The sequence below is a fragment of the Bidens hawaiensis genome, unplaced genomic scaffold (genome assembly GCF_021521415.1).
Source record: "Bidens hawaiensis isolate Kalapana, Puna unplaced genomic scaffold, B.hawaiensis_p1.1 tig00030777_1, whole genome shotgun sequence".
NCBI classification, from domain to species: Eukaryota; Viridiplantae; Streptophyta; class Magnoliopsida; order Asterales; family Asteraceae; genus Bidens; species Bidens hawaiensis.
The window spans coordinates 37,020-47,143 of NW_027495142.1; the positions used below are offsets into that span (position 1 = coordinate 37,020).

Genomic DNA, 10,124 nt, shown 5'->3' on the forward strand with positions numbered 1-10,124 from the left:
TGAGTCACCGGGATCGAGGCCTTACAGGTTGGGGCCAGGTTCCAACTAAGTTACACCACAACGACTTGTATCTAGTGCATTGCTTAAGTTGACGGAAAAGACAAAGTTAGTGGGGTAGATGGTAGTTATATATTACATTTAATATGAAATAAATAAAATACAACGTACAGTTATTATAGTTTTAAAGATAACTGCTCTTTATGATATACAAATTATTACTGTTAATAGAATAAAATAAAAAATTACACTGTAGCACGTTTAAAGATTTTTAAACGGAGAAATGAGCAAACTTATAAAAAAACATTTATTTAAAAAGTAGTTTTATGATGGCGGGGGACTCAAACTCTTGCTTGATTTGATGTAGTACAAAAGTAAAATGTGGGTGGAAAGTAAAAAGAACCAATGATAAATAAAAAGCAATCAAAATTACGAGAATGTTCACTTGTATATTTTACATAAACTGTGATACATAAGACGATTATATAATCAATAATTGGGCTATATTTCAAACTTCTATTTTATATTCACATATATCTTATTTAACGGATATTCTTGGTCATACACATGGACTTTGAACATAAATGTATGGGGCTGAAACTTGAGGTACTAAGGATGTCAAGTTATTAAATTCAAAGGGAGTACTTGGTACATCACCCAAATCAATTTTGTTAAGCTTTCTATTTCATAATTTCAGTTAGTTCATTATTTTGCTTTTCTTGGTGTACTTTTCACGTTTCATTATTTAATATTTTAGTCCTTAGTTTTATTTTTATTAATTTAATAAAGTAATTTTACATAATACTTTAATCATAAGTTCGTATTTACTTAACCTGCTAATTCTTGCGCACACACGTATGAAAAAGGTATAAATCACAAAACTTGCACGTATAATTAGAGAAATGTCTTTTTAGTGAACTAAATGTTCAATTAATCGTTTGATGAGAAGTCGTTTATATATGTTTGTTTAAAACAAAATGAAGAAATTTATTTGTTAGTCTGGTTAAATGAATGAATATGAACACATGTTGTTTTTCATTTATGTTTTTGAATGGTCGTTTACGTTGTTGATATTCGTCCATTTATGCTTTTTTAATTGTGTTAGTTTATTTTTGTTTGTTTACATACACATTAATACATATAGCCCATTATAATCATATTATATAGTTTTATAAAATCTAAATATCACCTATTTCATTTTAGTATAGTTTTATTAACTTTTTAGGTCTATCATATTGATTTTTTCCATCTATGTTAAGTTATATTCGTTGTTGTTTATGTGCATGAAGCGTTTGTTTATACAATTAACGAACGAACATAAACGAATATGAAACGCTCGTATTCTTAATAAACAAGCGCGAACAAGAAGCATGCCCCATTTGTGGTCATTAGGTTCATTTTGTAGACGGTATGATATATTCATCTTGATATTTAAATCACACAATTTCAATAAATATCATAAAATGTATTCAAAGCCTTTGGAATTAAATGTTAGTTTAAACTTTTAGATCATGAGTTGAATCAAAACATTGGTGACAATGCTGAACTTGAGAAATAATTTTTTTCCGAGAACATGCTAATACCAATAAAGAAGTTTACTAGTGTTAATAGTCGTAACTCATAAGACTAAGTGTTGTGAAAGATGTTAGTTAATCAAAAAGTTATGTCACGTCACTGCCATGTATGCACTAAACATTAACTAACCAATCCAAAAAAACAAGTATTATAATAGGGTGGCGAGAAGGGACATAAAAAGTGGCATCTAGGTATGTGTTTTAAGGTTTGTGAACATGGTGAGGTGGTATGGAGTGGCGCTCCCACTCCATCACACCACAACACTTGGTCTGAGGGGAAGCCGAACATGTGGTTGGTGAGTATGACTTGATTTAATAGTGATTATTACAATTCAAATAATATGTCAATAAAAAAAACGTATTTGACATGCAAACAAGCATTAAAATTGTTTTGACATATTTATCAAACTTATAGGTTTTAACGATGTCTAGTTTCATTAATTTTCCATTTTATACCTTTAACATGTTTTCGTGGTAAATAGTGGGTTGACATGTCGAAAACGAAATTTGAAGTAACGGCACATGTTTAATCTTAAGCAATAATAAGGGTTAATAATAGTTTAATTATTAAAAGTCTACCTGTGTTCTGATAATAACTTTATTCTAGAGTTTAGTATATCAAATCTTTTTATAACTACTTATTTCTTTTTATTCTTTATTTTATGTGTATGCATGTGGAACAAGTTTAAGTTACTAAAACATTAGTTTGCTAAAGTTAACATACAACAATCTTAGAATTTCTTTAATGATTTTAATAGTAAACTATTTTTTAAATATATTTACATATAAAACATTAATAACAACAAAAAGGCCGATGCAATGAATAAGTTTTGGGTTCGGATATGTGTTTGGTAATGTGATCAGTCATGCAATGAATGTTTAATGTGATTTTAAGTGTTACCTACTGCATGGTTGGGAAAGGTAATGGCATGATATGTTATTAATGCATGGTTTAATCATTAATAATGTGTATGTGTGTGTGATTAATGTTATAAAAAACTGTATGTTTAATTTTACGGATGCTTCAAAGGATTTTCATATAAAAATTTGTAAAGTTTTAATGAATGTTGTTGGGGTTGGTTGCTACCGGTGGCGGACCATTGGACCAAGGACAAACAGGGTCGGTGTTAAAATTTTATAGTGGTTGAGATTTTAACATATATATATATATACCTTAAATTTCTTTTTATTTTTCACAGGGGTCGGGTCGACACATACACCTCTAATGTAGGTCCGCGGCGTCCGCCACTGGTTGCTACTGAACAAGGGTCACATATAGGAAAGGAATAAACCATCATCAGATCAACTTGAACAAAAGGAAGAAAAGTAGGGCATTCAGTTATGTTTTGTTACTTAAGCTAGGTTGTGTTTTGTTAAGCTATGATTATAAAGACTTCCGTTGTGTGTTTCTTATTCAGTACATTAATGTTACACCCCAGGCCCACCCGATCTCACATAATTAGTCATCATATAGATTTTGGGCTTCTTGAAGGCTTTGATGCGAATTTAGTTACAAGTGGTTTTGGTTGTTAGACACTATAAATATTACAGCTTTATCATTATTTATATAAGCCCAAATATATTATAATCATTTAGTTACTAATTAACAAAAAAAAAGCCAAAATTTATTATTACGGGTCAATATCTTTTTTGGCTCAAAATTTTACAGCTCAAATGGAAAAATCAAAGTCGAAATGAACTGAATCCAAACATAAATCTAAAAAAAACAAAAACATATATTTTGGTTTTTGGTTCAGTTTTAGACCAACCAAAATCGGCCCAAGCAAACCCCTAGTTGGGATGTAGTTAAACAGATGAAACAGCCACACACCATCTTCTCCGTCTCTATCTAATCTATAAAGCCATGAAGAATTCGTTGCTAGTGGTCCAAGTCTGAAGCCCAAGGAACATCAATATGTTATGTATTTGAGGAAAGAAGAAAATTCATTAGACCACTGCTATGTAGGGTTGTTCACAAGCCGAGCCGAACCGAGCGAGGGCATACTTGTTTATAAATCGAACCGAGCGGATCGGCTCGTTTACAATCGAGCAAAAAAACGAGTGGGCATTTTCCGAGCAAATTTCGAAAAAGCGATGAACGAGTTCGAGCGATGAGCAGTTTGAACAGCTCTACATATGTGGAGATAGAATATCCCTTGTATCAGGCTTCTCTGTGTTAGGCCCAAATCTATTGGGCCGCACCCAACTAGAGGTAAACTCTACAGTCTACACTCAACACATTATTTTAAAAAATATATTTTTTAAAAATGCTAGCTAATGATTTCTTGCGATACTAATTATACGTATATTTTATAGTTATGTTCTACTCTTCTAGTAGCCACTTTTTGTTCGAAAGGATAAAGTTACAAAAGCAAAGTGGTGAGTTTATATGACAGGTTCACAAAAACAAACAAAATAAAAGAAAAAAAAATGCTCACCATTCACCAATTCATATAATCTTTTATTAAATTTTGCTTTTAAGTGACGTTATAGTCTTTAGATAGGCCGAGTTCAACTTTTCCTTTCCCCCTTTTCTCTATGTGAAAATCATTATAATATCAACATTGTAGTGCAATTATTTATTACCGGATGAAGTATACAATCGTGAGCTTCATTTGAATTAATTTTAAATTTAAGTTGTTCTATCAATTTTATTTTTTCAATAAAATGTTCTTTATTATTAAGCGGTTTGTATTTTTTTCCCTTTAGGCCCTACAGTGTAACTTATCGCTTAGGTCGTTAAAGCTGTTTTGGCAAAAGTTAACGAATGGGACACCACTCCCTTCATGGGTTAATGGGCGTTAAAGGCAAAATAAGTTAAAACGTTAATGGGTTATAAAACCCTCTATACTCAACACACAATAATTTAAAAATGGTTTTAAATTAAATTGAGATGTGTTAAGTGAGGTTAAACTATTTCCTTGGGATGGAGTAAAAATGTGCCTACATGGAGCTAAAGGTGCATGAATGTATACCTCATGACCTCAGAGAACGTATTATGGAATCTAGGTCCGTCATTTATGACGCCCTGCTTGCGGTGCGCGCATATAATGTATATATGCGTTAAACCTCAGGTGGGCAAAAGTAAAATTGCACTAATTTTGACATTATTTTACTAATCTCATGAAAATAACGTTAAAAGTGGCGGAAGGTTAATCAGGCATCATGTGGTGGCGTTGATAGCCGAAAGACAAGGGCACATGCACCAATCAGCCGGTGTCCCAATGATTGAGTGCTATGTGCCTTATGTCCAAGGCTTGATGCAAAACTACCATCGAGCCGGGGGTCTCACCGGAAGCAGTCTCTATATCCCTATGGGATAGAGGTAAGGCTGTCTACATCTTACCCTCCTCAGACCCTACCATAGCATTGCTATTGGTGGGATATACTGAGTACGATGATGATGATGATGATGATGATGATGATGATGATGATGATGATGAGGAGGTCCGTCATTTATGATTAGCTTTCCCTATTACACATTTTAATTTAGTTTCTTAATTAATAATACAGGTAAATGCAGCATAACAAGATCAAACGAGTCAAAACAAAAAAACATTTACAAGAAAAACATGTTGAACGAGTTGAAAATTGGAGGTCATTTAATAAACATGTACGAGCCTGACCCAAATCTTTGCATGCCAAGCTTGAGAAGGCTATACGAGCCTGTTACTTGTATTCGAGCTTGAAAAAATATTAACAAGGCGAGCTCGAAAGCCCAAACTCGGCTCTTTACACCCCCTTACGATCATAACTAACAGAAACATGTTAACTCAAACCTTTAACTTCTTGAATTGAGAACCTAATACATGTGTTCTGTTATTGAACAATCTCCGAAACATGTGAATTGACATCCAAGCACTCGTCGCGAATTAGATCATCATCGTTATCGTCTTTTCCCAAGCATCCATTATGCATTTAGTGCCTTCTGACCAGTCATTCACACGGTCCGCCTGCAAACATTATAATATCATATGATGAAGTTGCCAAATGTGTTTTTGATCTCTATAAATTAATAAGTCATATCAACTTTAGAAATATATATATACAATGTCTAAAAAGTCAAAATTTTAGTATCAAGATTCAAGGGGTCTAAGCAATATATGGTATTATTAACAAAGATAAAATAATTAGGTCACCATTGTTTTATGATTTTAACAATTTAGTCTCATTCCCATTCCTACACTGTAAAGGGAAATCAAAACCTATATTTCAGTCAACATACACAACCACCTAATGTGATGTGTTTTATATTTGGCTAACAAAATAGTCTTCCATATATGTATTCATTTCACACTATTATGTGGCAACCCCAGTTTTCAATTGACTAATTGTGTATAGTATTATATAATAGCATAATACCATAAACATTATTAAATGTGATGACAGAATGTCTACACTACTAAGAGATGAAATCTAACATATACTGTATTTGTATATCATGGGATACTTGTAATTATAATTTTGAAAAGATAATACTAATTAACAATTGATAGTTTTGACTTTTGAGTTGAAGTCTTGAATTTATTTCAATCCAATATGACTGGAAATTTTCTCATTCGTTATTCAGAATATTATATTTCCAATATTTTAGAGTAACAAACTCAATATTTTAGTCATCATGGCTTTTATTTCAAAAGTTTGATCTTTGACTCCTTGCGATTAATTCGTTTTGATGTTTCTGTAACACTGTTTTATTTTGGATTATCAGATTCTCGCGCAGACTAGTTTATAGTCACCATTAGAATTGCTTTGGATAAAAAATCCAAGATTCAATTGCCAAAAATTATGGTTTTTGGCAATTGAACATTTAAGAAGATCAACTGTATGAATAATAAATGAGAAAAGAAATGAATAAAGATAAAATGCACCTTATGTCATATACATCACAACTCTCCTGCTGCAACACGGTCTCGTTTCCATCTTCTAAAAATCCGCCGCCCCGCAAAATTGCACCTTTTGAGTAAACATATTACTACAACAAAATCACACCATTAGTGTAACAAGCCCTTGATCCTTCATTGGTTCTCTCAATTCTTTCAAAACCGCATATATCTCACTACATCTTGAATGCGAGTCATCCCCCGAAACAAATAAATGTGTATTCTTTCCCAACTTAATCCAACTACAGCCCGGGTGCTTTTTAACCCCCTTCTCTCTCATCTCCCTTCTAACTAACTTCACTTGGTCCCACCGCCCCGAAGCCGCATATATATTAGACAACAACACAAAAGAAGCTGAACTTTCAGGCTCCAAACTTGCCAGCTCATCACTCGCGCGTTTTCCTCTTATCTCATCGCCATGTATTCTACACGCGCCAAGAAATGTAGCCCAAATCATAGCATTCGGTTTGAAATCTAATTTGTCAATAATATCCTCAGCCTCTTTTAGATGGCCCCACCTTCCAAGAAGATCAATCATACATGAAATATGATCCATACGCGGTTCAATCTTGTAGTGATAAATCATAGAGTCGAATATAAACCGCCCTTCAGATACTTTACCTGCGTGACTACAAGCTGTGAGTACTCCAAGAAACGTGATGTCATCGGGTTTTATGTTTGACTTTGACTCCCTCATTTCATTAAAGATTTGTAGTGCTTTTTTAGCGTAACCATTTTTTGCAAAACCAACTATCATCGAGTTCCATGTGATGACATCATTTTTGTTAATTATTTCCTTAAAGACTTGTGAAGAGCTTGCAATGTCCCCACATTTAGCATACATGTCCACAAGACCACTGCAAGTCAACTCATCCGAGTCAAAACCCGTGTGGAAAATAAGCGAGTGGACCACACGGCCGTCTTCTAAAGATGCTAAAGCTGCACACGCTTTAAGAACGCTTACAAACGTCGCTTGATCGGGAATTGAACCGTTTAACCTCATTGCTTTGTATATCTCCAATGCCACGTCGCTACAATCGTTTTGGGCGAGTCCAGATAAAACAGCCGTCCACAAAACCGTGCTATTAGGGTTTGGTAACTCTGAGAAGACAACCATTGCATCTGGCGGGACCCGCGTGTTGAAATACATGCCCATAAGAGATACAGCCAAGAATTCATCATTGTAACTAGAGAAACCATGTTTTATCACTAAACCGTGAAGTTGACTTCCGAGATCCAACTTTGAAGGCTCATTGCAGCCATCCAATAAGCTTGCTAATGTAACCTCGGATGGGTATAATAATCCTCCAAATAACATATCTTTAAACAGACTTATAGCTATCTCAATACAATTTTGACCAATATGACCACTAATTAAAGCATTAGTAGAAGCTACACTTTTCAACAGCATTGAATTATAAACTTTTTGTGCATCCGAAACGACCCCACATTTAGAATACATGTCGAGAAGAGAGCTTCCCGCATAAAGACTGGTTTCCATATTTAACTTAACTAAAAGGGTATGCAATTGTGTTCCTTTGGTAAGAGATTGGATATTTGCACAAGCACTGAGTAAGCTAGCAAAACATACCTCATCAGGGGTAATCATGTCTTTTCTCATCCTCTGAAACATGCTAAACGCCTCGTGTTCTTCTTCTTCCTGGACAAACCCGACTATCATCGCGTTCCAAGAAACATTATCTCGATTCTTTATCATGCTAAACTGTCTTACAGCGTCCTGTAAAGAACTTGACTTTGCATACATATCTACCAACGCATTTCCCACAAATAAGTTCATGTCGAACTTGTATTTCACGACAAGTGAATGCAACTGTTTCCCGAATTCAACATTTTTCAAATTAGCAGACGCGCTTAAAACACTGGTGTAAGTGAATTCATCAGGTATGAAACCAAAATGTCTCATTTTTATAAACAAACCGATTACTTCATCAGCATTTCTATTTTGTGTGTAACCTCCAAGCATTGTGTTCCATAAAACAATGTTCTTGTCGTCTAATGCGTCAAACACGCTCCTCGCAAGACCCATTTCTTGACACTTTGAGTACATGTTGATTAAAGAACTTCCAACATAAACATTGAAAAACAACCCTTGTTTGGTTGCTAATGCGTGAACTTGTGAACCGCAATCAAGATCAAACATACTCGCAACGGCACTCAAAACACTACCTAAAGTGGATCGTGTAGGTTTAATCCCATATCTAATCATACTCTTGAAATAATCAATAGCCATATGATAATAACCGTCTCGAGCATGCCCTGAGATCATTACATTCCAAGCCACAACATTTGGTTCACGCATTTTGTCAAACAGTTGCCGCGCATCATCAAAACGTCCCGACTCAACACACGCGCTTATCACAGTTACAAATGCTACTTGATCCGGTATACGGTCCAGTTTCAACATATCCTTAAACAATGTTATCGCCTTATCGGTAAGCCCAACTTGAACATAACCAGCAATCATCGCCGTCCAAGAAACCGTATCCGAGTAAACCGACGCATCAAATATCTTTGATGCATCATCAACAAGGCTGCATTTTGCATACATGTCAATAAGTGATCCTTCACAAAACACATCACACATGAACCCTGTTTTAATCACCCGACAATGCACCGTCTTACCAAACAACACGTCTGCCAATCTTGCACAAACCGATAACACAATCGCATAAGTGAACTGATTCGGGTCAACCCCAGAAGCCCGCATAGACCCAAAGAGCTGCAAAACATGTTCCAACCTCCCACCTCTCGAATACATGGATAGAATTGAGTTCCAAGCCACTGTATCTTTTCGTTCCAAACGGTCAAACGCTTTCTGAGCGAACGTTATATTGCCGCATTTAGCGTGCAAGTCGACAATGGCATTGCCAAGTTTCCCATTTGAATCGAACCCAAGGATGAAACTTTGGGCGTGAATGAGGTTAATGGCTCTGGAAGCTTGTTTGAGTCTTTGAGGCATTTCGTCGAACACTTGGTGGGCTTGAATTTGTTTGCAGTGTTGAAGACATATTGTCAAAAGATTGGAGTATGCTTGTTGTTGGTGAATCAATATGGGTTGGTGAATTTGGAATTGGGTTAATTGTTGGTGCAAATTTGGTCTGCAAAATGTTCGTTTGCTTAGTTTGATGTATGCTACATGGTGACACATTTTCAGAAGAGACACCTCCAATTTTTAAGATTTTCAATTGCTTTAATAAATATTAAATTATAAAAATAAATTATATTTTCTTTTCTTTTTTTAGTTTTTTAATGGTAAACTCGCACACCTTTATCATACATCTAAATTTGCAATTTGTCTGTTACGAGTCTTACGACTTACGAGACTTGAACCTTTAACCACATAACGAGATACGCATTTCCAGTGTACCTTTATGCATGATACGACATGCTTTTCTAATTCAGTAATTTGACCTGTTTGAATTCCGGTCCGACACAAGTGTACACCTTGTCATTATTTAGGAGTAGGGGTGCAAGATTTTCTATTTTCTTAACGGATAAGTTTTATTACTTAAATTGCTAATTGTTAGCCTTTTTATTTGTTTAGAGCTCGTACAAGTATTTCCTATTTAATGTCTTTAGTTTTTGATAATTAATAAGAATCGTTTGATTGAAGTCACTCTTCTTCTCTCATGTTTTCTTGGAGATTTGT

The 10,124-nt window shown here is 34.7% G+C and overlaps 1 pseudogene; it reads right to left on the minus strand.

Moving 5' to 3' along the window:
- Window positions 1-6,359: 6,359 nt before the first annotated feature.
- LOC143580979 (pentatricopeptide repeat-containing protein At3g09040, mitochondrial pseudogene) lies at window positions 6,360-9,682 on the minus strand (annotated as a pseudogene).
- Between the last annotated feature and the right edge of the window lie 442 nt (window positions 9,683-10,124).